A 14,975-nucleotide genomic window follows, 5' to 3' on the forward strand; every position below is an offset into this window, starting at 1 on the left:
TTTTTCCAGTCTCAGAGTGAAAAGAGCTGCATGAGTGAACTTTGGCCAAGAAAGAAATAGATGCCTAAAATATGCTTACTTATACAGAGATAAAGCTCAAATGACCAATCAAAATGTAACATGCTGATTTTGACATCATAACTAAACCTCCTCCTATGTCAAATGTACTTGGGCAGCTCCTTGGGCAGCTCCTTAGTGAGTATGCTGAGAAGGGAGATACTATACCAACATCCTGTCTGGTGTGAATCCATTGCGCCAGCCCTCAGCATATGCAGCAGTGGTCATTCACATTTTAATGCCTCACCTTGGTCCATTCCTGACAGTACTAGACAACTTGAATTCCTTGATGTTTTAGTGACTGTAGGCGATGAAGGGTTTATAATTACTGGATACCAAAAAAACCTACAGCAGGGAATTCTCTGTTGCATTTCAATAGTTATCACCCTGAGCACATGAAATCAGCTATACCTTATGGGCAAATGTTGAGGCTGAAAAGAATTAATGAATAAGCCGTAGATATATCAAGTGTCTACTCACTATGCTAAACAGACTCCCAAAAGTATTAAATATGATGGGGGGTGGGGGAAGTGTGTAAAACTTAACTTTTAATTAATATGCTGTTAAGAAACATAGATAAACCAGTACATATTAGATTACCAAGGGATACTGATGATGCTCCCTTGGTCCAAGTAACACAGAAAATGACTCACAGTTAAGATGCTGATAATACTGTCTATTTTATGCCAGTTTAACTAACCAAAGTCAGATTACAAATTCTCCTGGTCATAAATCATATATTGTACACAATGCCCGGTCCTACGCATTTCGGTCCACCAATATACGGACCTCATCAGGGGCTTTTTGCAATATGTATACACAGGAGGACCATATGCCCTCAAACATAAACAATTCTTCCAGGGCCGCCAGTACAGTAACAACCCTGGAAACAGGTTACTGACAGTATATATTCATAAATAACTTCCACAGTCAAACGGTTTCTAGTCCTGTGGGAAAAGAATACAGGATGGCATCCAAAGGTCCCTGCAAACAAACAAGCAAAAATACAGAGCACTATCAACCTGTGATCCATCCTAGAGACAGCACCTGTAAAAGAATAGGACGATCCACTTACGTTTCAAATGTCCTGAGCTTTACTCCATTCGCCCGTCCGAAGTGGCGGGGAGCCGTGCGATACTACCGGCTTTCTGCGCGCATGTGAGACCGCAGTGGCGTCTGACGACATATCCGGTTCTGGGACACATGGGCAGCGCGGTTCTTCATAGCCTTCTCCAACCAGGATGCTCAGGTCGGGAAGCGTTCCCGCACGTGTGATAACACGCTGCTGTAAACACAGCACATTATCCCCCGCTGTCCTGGACCGTACGTCTTATATATAGCCATTGAAAATAATAGCTGATTTGAAACCCATGGCTTTAGAGGACTGAAGCTATTGGCACTTTTTGATGGCAGGCTGGCTATTTGACAGTGACAATTGTAATTTGAAATGAGTAAATAATGATCAACCTCAGTACAAATAAATTTAGACCTCAGTATAAATTCAATAAACCAAGGTGCAGGTCGGAGAACACAGTGCCAAATGGTCCCAAAGCAAGAAAACTGTAGCTCAAAAGCCGTGATTTATGTCACCGAGTGCTCATATACCCTAAGATACATAGGAAAACTATCCGCGAGTTGCGGAGAAGGGTGCTCGAGCACATAGGCGACATAAGGAACAAACGTGACACGGCAGTGGAACGACACATAAATGAGATACATGGAGGAGATCTAACACAATTGCACTTTGTGGGAATTGAACAACTTAAGCCTTCCATACAGGGTGGGGATATGGACAGACTCATACTACAGCGCAAGGCAAGATGGATATGCATGTTGGATACTGTTGCCCCTAAGGGACTTAACAAACAGCTTTGCTTTACCGGCTTTCTGGAAAGCATATCCGATGAGGGATTTCATATGAGGGTAATGGTCAGGTAGTTAGTGGAAGCTGTAGACAGCTCTTAAGGTAGATCACCCTCCATTTAGGGATTTCTAGGGGTTAGTAGGCTAGGTTCTGCAGCGGGACAGCCCGCCTAGGCCTAGGGTATAGCTTAGGATCACTAGGCCCCTGCTATATATCCCCTCCTGTATAATGTTGAGTTCTCCTCCTATCCCTAGTCGGATATGCATGGATATAGCTGTATCCCTTACATACTATATAGTCATTACTCATTTCCCCCCTCCCCCCTCCCTTTTTTTCTTTTTCTTGCTTTGGGACCATTTGACTCTGTGTTCTCCGACCCGGACCTCGGTTTATTGAATTTATACTGTGGTCCAAATTTATTTGTACTGAGGTTGATCATTATTTACTGATTTGAAAAAGTGGAGTTTAAAACTTTGCAAATTACAATTGTCACTGTCAAATAGCCAGCCTGCCATCAAAAAGTGCCAATAGCTTCCGTCCTCTAAAGCCATATGTTTCAAATCAGCTATTGTTTTCAATGGTTAATGTGCTGTGTTTACTGCAGCGTGTGTATCACACGTGTGAGGACGCCTCCTGACCTGAGCATCTTGGTTGGAGAAGGTGATGAAGCACAGCGCCACCCCCAGATATGTCGCCAGACGCCGCTGCGGTATCACATGTGCGCAGAAAGCTGGCAGTATCGCACGGCTCCCCGCCACTGCGGGCGGGCGCATGGAGTAACGCTCAGGACATCTGAAATGTAAGTGGATCTTCCTAATCTTTTACAGGTGCTGTCCCTAGGATGGATCACAGGTTGATAGTGCTCTGTATTTTTGCTTGTTTGTTTGTAGGGACCTTCGGATGCCATCCTGTATTCTTTTCCCACAGGACTAGAAACCGTTTGACTGTGGAAGTTATTTATGAATATATACTGTCAGTAACCTGTTTCCAGGGTTGTTACTGTACTGGCGGCCCTGGAAGAATTGTTTATGTTTGAGGGCAGATGGTCCTCCTGTGTATACATATTGCAATAAGCCCCTGATGAGGTCCGTATATTGGTGGAGCGAAACGTGAAGAAAGGAGAAATTGTAATCTGACTTTGGTTAGTTAGACTGGCATAAAAAAGACAGTATTATCAGCATCTTAACTGTGAGTCATTTCCTGTGTTACTTTGACCAAGGGAGCATCATCAGTATCCCTTGGTAATCTAATATGTACTGGTTTATCTATGTTTCTTAACAGCATATTAATTAAAAATTAAGTTTTATACACTTCCACCATCATGATGAAAAGAATTAGTACAGATTCTGGCTTCAAAAGACAAGCTTTAGAACTTGCTAAGAGAATAGAAGATAAGGGTTATCCCCATAATGGCCCTCATTTACTATTGCAAACCCGACATGTTTTGTCGGGTTGTGCACCAGTTTCGGGTGCATTGCGCCTAAAAATCTGTCTGCGCCAGAATTTGCACCTGAAATTCTGTCAGCGCCAGAATTTGCGCCTGAAATTGCACCTGAATTGGAAATCCCCCAACTAACTCTCCATTTTGCTTAGAAAACCTGAAAAAGGGGCACGGCTGTCGGGAAAAGGGGGCTTGGTCACAGAAAAGGGGCGTGTTCCCGACATTTTCACAAGATCCCAACATATTTACTAAAGTTTCCACAGAAAATGTGGTGGATTTCAGCTGAGGAAAATCCTACAGGTCAGAGCATGTGTAAAAAAAAGCAAAGTGTAGGGAAAGTAGAAAATGTAGGGAAAGCTTAGTAAATACCGTGGAAAATAAATTGTAGGGAATTAATACTCACAAAGAAACCTACACAACACTCTTAGTAAATAATGGCCAATGTGTTGGAAAAAGTAGATTTACTTTCTCCTTTAAATATGGCCCAATGACCCACACTATTTAATCTGTTATCCATAAGCATTGGTTCCTAATACAGAATGATCCCGTTCTAGCAGATTCAGCGCAACATAAACCTATAATAGCATTTAGACGAGTTAAGAATTTAGGGGATACACTAACCTGTAGCAAATATTCCTTGATTAATGAAAAAGAAAAAAAGAACTGGAGGAAACCATAAGTGTGGTGCCTGCAAGTGGTGCCCCCATTTGATTTGCGGCAAGTCAATTATGGTAGGCGGAATATTTATTCAATGTAAAGACTTTTTTTGTTGTAAAACTAATTATGTTGTCTATGGTCTGATATGCGAGTGCAGACGATTTTATATCGGAAGCACTATACGCTCCATGCACATAAGATTCCGCGAGTACATTTATTCTTTACGGAGCAAAAAGGGCTCACCGAGAGTTATTGAACATATGTGGGAAATGCACAATGGGGACCCATCAGCCTTGCGCTTTTTCGGTATTGAAAGGGTGTTCAGCTGAGATGGAATTGACAGACGTAAGGCCCTTTTACAAACAGAGGCTCGCTGGAACATGCACACTGAAGCACAAGGAAAGCTGGGTTTGAACGAGAAATTGGATCTAAGTATCTTCCTTTGATTTGTATGCATTGCCAGTGTTTATTCTCAGCGTGTGTTTTGTGTTTTTAATTGTTTTTTATTGCACACTTTTTTTTTGGTATCACACCTTGTGTAGTTTCCACCCCTTGATGATGTCATGCAGGTATTTTACCGGTGGCTACGCCTGGGGCATTTATGGTCTGAAGAAGTACGGAAGTACGATACAGCTGTTACCTCCACACTGAGGTTCTCGGCATTCCTGCCTTATACCTGCCTGACATTGCACCTATGTCTGCACATTAAAGATTTAAGAAGCTACGATCCTGGTGAGTGCCATCTACAATTCTCTTCGTATGGTATATTGGTTCCGTCTGCATTGTTTCTAAGCACCTATACAGCAACGTCTGCATCTTTTAACACACCTGTTCTGGTCTACATTCCGTGATCGATACCAGCAGTGCCTGATTCTGTGCCTTGTTTCAAATATATATATATATATATATATATATATATATATATATACACACAACAATAATTGCCACATCCAGAAGTTAAAAAATCCTGGTAGTGAGCCAGTTTCCAGAAGCAGTTTTTGTGTTCTGCTGGAGTAAAGGATCTATGCCAGTCATAAGAATGCAGAACAAGGCTTAACGATTAGTAATCACCTTTCCTAAAAAGTCCTAACAATTGGTCCTATTACTCAGATTCCCCCAGGACTTAAAGGAATTCATAAAAGCACTTATCAATGTTAGTAAAATAGCAACTCACCATAAGATGACTGGACAGGATTGGAGTTGTAATACTGAAGGACAGCCCAGATAACATATGAAAAGGACAAGACTGTTAAGAGTAAACCTAATGCCGCACATGCATTATAATGATTCAAAAAAGTCAACTCTGCAATCTAAGAGATTATAAACTGCAACACATAAAGACAAACTGGAAAAGGCAAAGATACTGCTGCCAGCAAATGGCTCAACATTAATAAACAGGAAAGGTGATATGTCAGGATGTCTCCTACCAGACATAACACACTGTAATCCTACTGATTCACAGAATACAGTGAACATGTAATTTTTACAGCAAACACAATAAAAATAAAACAATGGCAGAATAGTGTTTATATGTTGATCCCACACTATAAATATTTGAAAAAACATATTTATTTTGTTTATCAAAACATTATATTGTAGTAATAATAAAAATAATAATTTATGTAAGGCAAAAATAATGCATGTAAAAAATGTCTTTGTTAAAAATCTCTCCGCAGGAAATGGTTTAGAAACTAAAAAGCACAGTATTTTGAATCTACTAAGAAAAATCAGGTGTATTATGTCCCACTTATATATGTGGAGAATTCAGCATTAATGGCACTTTTACATGCTGTGCTATAGGCCACGGCTAGCACTAGTGTAATTTGAGTGTGACTCTCCATTCCATTCTATGGAAACATTCAAAGCAAATTTTGTAACTTACCTATAACCTATGAATATCCTAACATTAGGTCACTAAATAAATTCCCTGATATTCCATTGGTCATTGTTTGCCTTGGTCCACGTCCCTTCTTTATTGTTTGTACTGTTTATTCATTATGGCTTATTAATTACATACATGGTTGCCATCAACACAACAACTCAAACACTTCCTCTATGGCTCGAATCCAGTCTTGATTCACACATCTAATCCAGTCTTGATGCACAAATCTATAAATCCTGCTGTATAAAATCTGTGGCATGTTATATTTGTGTTAGATGCTGTGTAAGTGTTCACCTTTCAAACATTTTTATAAACGCAACAAGTATAACTTGTAGCTGGAGCTGGAACTAGCCAATCTACATTTAGTCCCTTCTGGGATACAGGTTGGCAATATGTTCAACACATGCTGCTTTGGCATCAGACCACACAGAATTCTGCAAGCTATCCTCTTCTGCAACTATACCAGCTGAGCATACTACTCCCACTATGCCCACTTAACTTCTCCTGTCTGTGACATTCTCCGGGCCTTACAGGGAGATATCTAGAGTTATCCAGTTTAAAATAAAAAGACAGCTGAGAGGCGGCAAAATAAGTATGTATAAATATACCAAAGCTGAAGACAGATCTTTCCTATTACCTATTTATACCTAGGACTTTATCTAAAACAAATGGGAATCCACTATGTCTAGAAGAAAGAAGGGTTTTCCCTAAGCTGAGGACTTTTTCCTCTTCATGAACAATCCAGCATTCATTTGTCTGGCTCTCCCTGCATGGTGCTCGATCTGTGCTAGGGCTCTTTATATTAGAACCGATCTAAGATATTAGTGCTTGCTTACATTATGGGGTTGGGCCATGTAATAGAGCCCTTACCCTTGGTGCCAAAACACTCCCTTTTATCTGCCACTCTCTACCCCTCTTATAAGAGTTGTGGTGTAGCATTCAAGCACACTACTTCATCAATGCCAGCCTCCTTCTGCACTATAGTGGTGCTGGCAGCCCTCTAGCTACCTGACAGACAAGAAGTCAGCCATTCTCACTGCCAGCTATACCTGCCAGTGTAAGCAACCCAGGACCTTAAAGCGGTACTCCGGCCCTAGGACATCTTATCCCCTATCCAAAAGATAGAGGATAAGATGCCTGATTGCAGGGGTCCCACCACTGGGGACCCCCGCAATCTCGCATGCAGCACCCACATGTGGGAGCTGCACGCAGCGCTGCAGCCTGCCACTCTGCTGGGGCCAGAGTATCGTGACGTCACAACTCCGCCCCCCATGTGACGTCCTTTGGATAAGGGATAAGATGTCTTAGCGCCGGAGTACCCCTTTAAGACACACAAATAGCATAGAACACAACATCACATATGCACAGTTTAACATGCATATAAACATATAATGTGAATCATTTACTAAAGTGATCCCGACAGTTTTTTCTCAGGCTTTGCGCCAAAATTGTGTTGCACGCTTCGTGAGCCAGAATTTGTGACAAAGACAACAACCAATTCGACCAACTCTCCATTTTACTCAAAAAAACAAAAAAGGGGCATGGCTTCAGGGGAAAGGGTGGCGTGGTAGTAAAAAAAAGGGGGATTTTTCAAAAAATCCCAACATATTTCCTAATGTTTCCACATAAAATGTTGTAGATTTGAGCTGTGGAAAAAACAACAGCTCAGAACAGTTGTAAAAAAAGCAAAACATAGGGAAAAGTGCAAAATGTAGGGACACTGTTTTAAAAATATTTAGAAAAAAATATGTGTCAGGAAAAAACTCACAAAGGAAACTACACTCCGCTCTTAGTAAATCGCCCTGATTATGCATGACAACAATAGAACTGTAAAGCAAACCTTTCAGAAAAAGTCTGGGATAGTGGATAAGATGCCTGATCGCGGGAGTCCCGCCGCTGGGGACCCCCCGTGATCTTGCACGCGGCACTCCGTTTATAATCAGTCCCCGGAGCGTGTTCGCTCCGGGTCTGATTACCGGCAACCACAGGGCCGACGGCGTGTGACGTCACGCCTCCGCCCCGTGTGACGTCACGCTCCGCCCCTCAATGCAAGCCTACGGGAGGGGGCGTGATAGCTGTCACGCCCCCTCGCATAGGCTTGCATTGAAGGACGGAGCGTTACGCCACGCGGGGGCGTGACGTCACACGCCGCCGGCCCTGTTGTCGCCGGTAATCAGACCCAGAGCGAACACGCTTCGGGGACTGATTACAAATGGGGTGCCGCGTGCAAGATCACGGGGGTCCCCAGCGGTGGGACTCCCGCAATCAGGCATCGTATCCCCTATCCTTTGGATAGGGGATAAGATGTCTAAGCAACGGAGAACCCCTTTAAAAGTATAACCTGAAGAAGAATGTACATTTACCTTCCACATATTGTACATACCTCCAAATATTTTAACCTGGCAAGCTCTTCTGTTTTGTAAACTGTTGAGCCACAATCCTTTGTGAGATACTTAGATTGGACAAGGAACAAGAAATTCTTTTCTTAGTCTCATTACAGTCTGCCTCTCCCAAGGTCTGCAGGTCTGCACTTTCCTACTAAAATAAAGACAGAATATGTTGAACCACATAAATGTTATAGAGGGCTATAATAGCGCTTTACACTGCACATATAAATGATTCCATGAAGCCATGTCAACAATACCATACAATGTTCATAGGAATAGGGCCATACAGTACCCCACTAAGAAAGCTGTTTTGTATACCTGTGAAGCTCCTCCAAGATGTGACTGTCCAATGCCTTCAACAAGTGCATAGATTTCGTCAAATCTTTTACAAAGTATGAAATATAAAAAAACAGGAAATGAAAGATTGTAGCCACATCCCAACTTCCATTTATGTCATCATGTATTATATTTCTCCAAGCAAAAGTGCTGTGGCTACCATCTTTCTTTGGCTGGATAACTGGGGTGTTATCAGGCCTTTACCTGACGCTGCATGAAAAAGGTTGGAGTAAGATAACTACTAAATCTGTTGGTGGTGTCTGAACTTTTTCATAAGCAAATCAGCTTCGTATTTCACGTGGCGGATGCGTTGATGTCACTAGAGCGAGCTCCATGCTGGGGCCGGGTAGCTGATTTAATACGCTGCAGATGCTGTACATGTGACCCTACCCTTATAGACTAAAAGAAAAAACAGTATACAGATAGTCCCCACTTGTCGTCATGTATCAAAATTTCTACCTTGTAGTCATGTTGCAAATATATGCCTTCTCTTACCTTGTGTAATGCTTAGGTTCTTTTAGGGTACGTTCACACGTGCAGATTTTCAGCGGATTTTACGCTGCAGATCTGCTGGTGAAGGCCCGCTCTATGCTGTCTTTACATGTGCCTGCTCGTAGTGGCAATACGCCGCTACCAGCAGGCACACTGCGATGTGCGAGTCGCAGTATACTCGCACATCACGGGAGCTCTCTGCCTAGCTCAGAGCAGGGAGAGCGGCCGCGATGTGCGAGTACGCACATTCGCTGCAGTGTGTCTGCTTTTAGCGGCATATTGCGGCTACCGGCAGGCACATGTAAAGCCACCATAGAGCGGGCCTTCACCAGCGGATCCGCAGCTAAATATGCTGCGAAAATCTGCGAGTGTGAACGTACCCTTAAGGGCTCTTTAACACATCGGAATATCCAGCTGGAAAAATTCTATGGGAAGCATGTGCCGGCAGAACAAGCCAGTGTTAGGACAGCTCAGAAATTTGATGTCTCCATAGACAGCAATGTATTTCCGAGCGGATTCTGTAGAAAAAGTAGAATTAGAAGAATCCCATTAAAAATACAAAAATACTGTATTTTTGCATGCAGTACTGTGCAAAAATACTGGCGGGCTGCTGCAAGGGAATTTCCAAGCTGAATTATTTTTGGGATTCTGTTTGGAAATTCCGCTGTGTGAATGGGCCTTTACATGCTGGGAAAATGTCCCGATGTGTGTGCCAAAACTAAACCCTTGGGGGGAGATTTATATGACTATATATAAAAATGTTTTAAAGATCATTTAACTTTCTTCACATCTTGTCATATTGCGCTCTTGAGCTGGAAAAAAAAATCATTATTTTGCCTCAAAATTCTACACTTAATACCCCATAATGAGAAATTTGAATTTAATTTTTTTTTTTTACAAATGTAAAAAAAATATATAACTTTAATTTCTCATGGCCATAATAATTCAGACCCTTTGCTATGACACAGACCCTTAGCTCTGGGGTCTGCCTTTTTGTCTTGATTTTTTCTGAGATGTTTCTTCACCTTGTTCAGAGTCACCTGTGGTATTCAGGTGATTAGACATGATTTGGAAAGAAACATCACTGTCTATATAAGGTCTCACAGCTGACATATTAGAGATATATTAAAACATATTGCAGTACAAACCAAGCCATTAAGTGGAAAGAACTACCTATTAAAGGGGTACTCTGGTGGAAAACTTTTTTTTAAAAATGAACTGGTGCCAGAAAGTTAAACAGATTTACCCCTTTAAGCTCAGAGACAGGATTGTGTTGAGGCACAAATCTGTAGAAGGATACAAAAATATGTCTGCTGCACTGAAAGTTCCAAAGAGCACAGTCATCCCAATGATTCTTAAAGGGGTACTCCGGTGCTAAGACCTCTTATGCCCTATCCAAAGGATAGGGTATAAGATGCCTGATCGCGGGGGTCCCACCGCTGGGGACCCCTGTGATCTTGCATGCAGTACTGGCGATCACGGGGGCCGGAACATTGTGACGTCACGGCCCAGCCCCCGTGCGGCGGGACCCCCGCTATCAGGCATCTTATCCCCTATCCTTTGGATATCGGATAAGATGTCTTAGCGCCGGAGTACCCCTTTAAATGGAGAAATTTTGTAACAACCTGGAATCTTTCTATATCTGGTTGCCTCACCAAACTATGTAATTGGGGAAAAAGGGCCTTTGTCATTCTGGCAGAGCTCCAGGAATCCTGTATGCAGATGGGAGAAACTTCCAGAAGGTAAACCATCACTGCAGCACTCCACCAATCTGGGCTTCATGGCAGAGTGGCCTAAAAGATGCCTCTCTACAGTAAGGCTGCATTCACATCACAATTTTGCCATACTGTTTTAAATCATTATTTTATTTTTATTTTTAACATATGTCCTCAAAAACTGACAGAACTGTATGAAATCATATGCTCAATGTTATAAAAACAGTATAAGCTTTTCATAAAGGATTAAAAAAAAGTCCTTTGTGGGCGAAAAACAGGATGCAACATGACACAAAACTGTGGTAGACTAGGGTTTTGTGCACTACAAAATAATGCAGAAAAAAAAGTACAAAAACGTACACAACCAGATACATCTTTTTGCGTAAGTTTTTATGTGGGTGGTCGATGTATATGGCAAGCAATATGATTGTGTATGGTTTACATATACTGCAATGATATAGCAAAATGTGATGTGAACGCACCCCAATTGCTGACAAAGGGGCTTCAACTAAGTACTGACTAAAGGGTCTGAATCTATATATATATATAAATGCAATTAAAAAAATTCCTTTTCAATAAATTAGCAAAGATACTAACATTCTGTTTTCACTTTGCCACTATGGGGTATTGAGTACAAAATGATGGGGGTAAAACATTTACAGACTTCTGTCTCTGTAACCCCCCCTGCATCACCACCCCAACGCGGCACGTCAGCCGAGGTAAGGCTACCGTCTTGTGTGATTTGGAATCTTCAATAAATGAGATGTATGCAATAAGACCGTGGCGAGTGATAGAATTTTTTATTTGCTTACCATATCAGTTCATGTTTTTTTTTTTTAATTTTAGCACAAGGCAGCAACATAACAGAAAGTGAAAAAAGGGTCTGAAAACTTTCTGTATACACTATGAAAGAGTGTTATAGTGGGGATGGGCCTGAAATTGGTTAGTATGAGTGCTTAGAGTGTCAATTGAGTGAAGGGAAGTGGGCTGAAGACCTTCACTATGGCAAAGAGAAGAGAGCTGCCTGAGCATGAGTGCTGATGTCAAACCTACATAGTTTATAGTATCTTACAGTGCTTCATTGTATTTATGTACAGTACATGAGCCATGATATGTGGGAAACTGGTATTGCTTTACACATTAGGCGACTTACTTTATTTTTTTTAGTCCCCATAGGGCTATACCATGGAATCTTTTGATTGCATTTACTGATCAATGCTATGCCATAGCATAGCATTGATCAGTGTTATCAGTGCTCTGCTGCTCTAGCCTGCATAGCAGGCGGGAAGCAGCAGAAGACCGTTCAGACGGCGACGAGGCAGGTAAGGGCCCTCCTGGGAGGGGGAGCAGGGGTGAGAATGGTAATTAAGCAGGACATGGGGAGATGCAGGAGAGAAGACAATCCAGCTCCAGGACCATAAACTGCAGATAGGGTGAGACAGGGGAAGAGCAGGGTTGGGAATGGTATTACAGCAGGACATGGTGAGATATAGGAGAGAAGACAATACAACACAAGATATTTATATATATATATATATATATATATATATATATATGTATATATATATACTGTAAGAAAGCAGCTGGTAAAATGGTGTATGTGAGGTATGTGTCACTGACGCTTCTTGGCTCAGAAACATAAGACTGGAGTTTTGGGTCTGGGTTTTGAGAATGACTAAAGGTTCTGGAGCAGCAGACAGGAGTTGATCTGAAGCAGATCAGCTTGTCTGTGGTATGGGGGATACCAATACACTGAACCAAAAAGACTGACTTCGGGACTGAACGCACCAAATTTTGGGTGAGAAGTTCAGAAATTTATGTTTATGTAAAGAACCTGATGTGATGGATGTTTAAGTTTCCTCTATACTGCATACTGCAAGTAGAACTTATTGCTGTATGTAGATTGTTACAATAAACCAAAGATTACTGTGAGAACTTTGACATCTTACTGATTCGGTCTGTTTGCTTGGTGGAAAGACTGAAGGGTCCCATTCTACAGTACATGCAATATTAGTCATGTAGTCACGCAGTAAAAGTCCAGTCTTATGCCAAGAAAAAATGATTGTTAAAATGTATCCAGACATAAAGGGTTCAATAGAGTGGATTTTTTTTCCAGGGCACGGTGATTCAAAACAGAAGAAGAATACAGATTAGTTTTAGCAATCTCCAGCACTGATATGTTTCATATAGGGCAACCTAATTGCTATTCAGGAAAATATCTTTTCTCTCTCTGTAATAGTGTCTATTTGTTCTGGCTTTAAACAATGAGGCGTAGTTGGAACACTGCTCAAAACAGGAATTAAGGGGGAGAGGGCAGCAGTTCACCTCTCTACCATTGCTCATACTCCTATGCTCCTGCACCACTTTATAGCACATCTACTGACTGTTACAAACTCTGATTAAAGGTTTTTTTCTTCCCCCACATATGGGGCCATGGGGGAGATCAGTGATATCAGAGTATAGACCAAACTAAGCACTAGAAAGAAATGTTTTAGCACCCTATAGTTGTAGATATAGTGATGGCTCTTGTGTATTTTAGATACACTCGAGACTACACTTCCTCATTGTATGTAATCAAAGTTGTAAGAACACTGTTTCTATGTACAGCGAGTTACATCGGGATAGAGAGGTCAATATTCCCATCCTGAACTTTGCTTCATATAGTAGACACGTGCAAAAAAGGGTCTAACGGTATATATTTGTATCACACAACCCTGTTTATATAAAGATTTTAATGTAAATCTTACCTTTTGTTGTTTCCATAGAGGAATCTGCAGGGTCTGCTTCCAGGTTTAGAGTTTTCCTCTCTGCTCTTCAGTTGTTAACATGTTCCAGCCCACTGGGCCAATGGAGCCAATAAATAAAGACATATTTTCAGTGTGAAACACACCCCGCTTCGTGATAGTAAGCTGAGGGATCACATGCCATCTAGGCTCTGCACGCTCACAAGGCAAAACGTTTTATTTATATCTCAAAGTGGACAAGATCTTAAACTTATTTTCAGATAAGGCGGATTGTTACGTCATATCTATCAGGCTTTCTTAATCAAAATAAAGCTACAATTAGGTTCCAACCAAGTAGGTCATCTTTGAGTAGTCTTCTCCAACTATCCTATCTTCTCTTTACGTCTTCTTAATATCATATCTATATCTGTGAGCATACACAAGGAAATCTTTCATCAGACACCATAATAACCTATGAACATATTGCTAATTTTTCAGGATTATAGATAATTGTTCTTCCAACTCCTATTCTTCTTTTTAAAGTTTTGGAAGCAAGCAGGATGTAGGTCTTGTCTATGTTTTCTCTTTCTGTTTCTCAAATGTGAAATAAGCGCCTCAGCTATTTGCTCTCACTTTTTCCTTCCTCAAGTTTTCGAGGCTGGTACATTTTTTTTTTTTTTAGAGATTCAACAGATGTTCTTTGTTGAGAAGTCCTTCTATACGCATGTAAGAAGGGGGCTCACATTTAGCTTTTTGTAGCAGGTTTTCATTAAGTTTTATGAGCCAGAGCCAGAAGTGGATCCAGCAGGAAGGATAATTCCTTCCTTTTATTTTTTCTTTCTTTTGAATCTGCTCATAAAAAAAGCTGAATGGAAAATTACTGCACAAGGCTGCGTGTAAAAGAACCCAAATTTATAAACTAAATGGGAATAAAGCAGCAACAACTAAAGTTTCATATTCTTATATATGAAAGGAAGAGAGGATGATAACATAACGCCTTTACAGAACGCTGATTGTCTGTGTGATATACAAATGTTTTATTATCTTTATGTTTAAGTAACAGATACTGAATTATTAATTTGACAAAAAGGTTTAATAATGTAGCATCTTTAACTTGTACAGCATTTACCGAAATCATTAAGTAATTACTATCTAAATTACTGTAGTCACTGTAATAGGAAAGATCTAAGTGCTGCCCTGCCAGGACCTTTCTCTTAACTTCTTCAGGGATATAGCACATTTTAGCCTTAAGGACATCGCCAAACTTTGCAAATCTGACCTGTGTCACTTTATGCATTAATAACTTAGAGATGCTTTTTTTTTTTTGTGACATATTCCACTTTAACGTCTATGCTCGTCCATGTGCCGTTAACGGGGTATGACACAGGCTCCCGACTCAAGCCCACGTCATAGCGGCCGGC

The 14,975-nt window shown here is 41.2% G+C and overlaps 1 protein-coding gene across 1 annotated transcript in view; it reads right to left on the minus strand.

The window, feature by feature from the left end:
- The window catches only part of LOC130294147 (transmembrane protein 26-like), a 51,602-nt gene extending 37,922 nt beyond the window's left edge, over positions 1-13,680 (minus strand). Inside the window, exons 1-2 of the mRNA XM_056543650.1 lie at positions 13,579-13,680; positions 8,285-8,439 (exon numbers count right to left, since the gene is read on the minus strand). The gene's annotated coding sequence lies outside the window, so the exon portion shown is untranslated. The remainder of the gene's footprint in view (positions 1-8,284; positions 8,440-13,578) is intronic.
- Positions 13,681-14,975: the final 1,295 nt, after the last annotated feature.

This window comes from Hyla sarda, chromosome 10, assembly GCF_029499605.1.
Source record: "Hyla sarda isolate aHylSar1 chromosome 10, aHylSar1.hap1, whole genome shotgun sequence".
In the NCBI taxonomy this organism is placed as follows: domain Eukaryota; kingdom Metazoa; phylum Chordata; class Amphibia; order Anura; family Hylidae; genus Hyla; species Hyla sarda.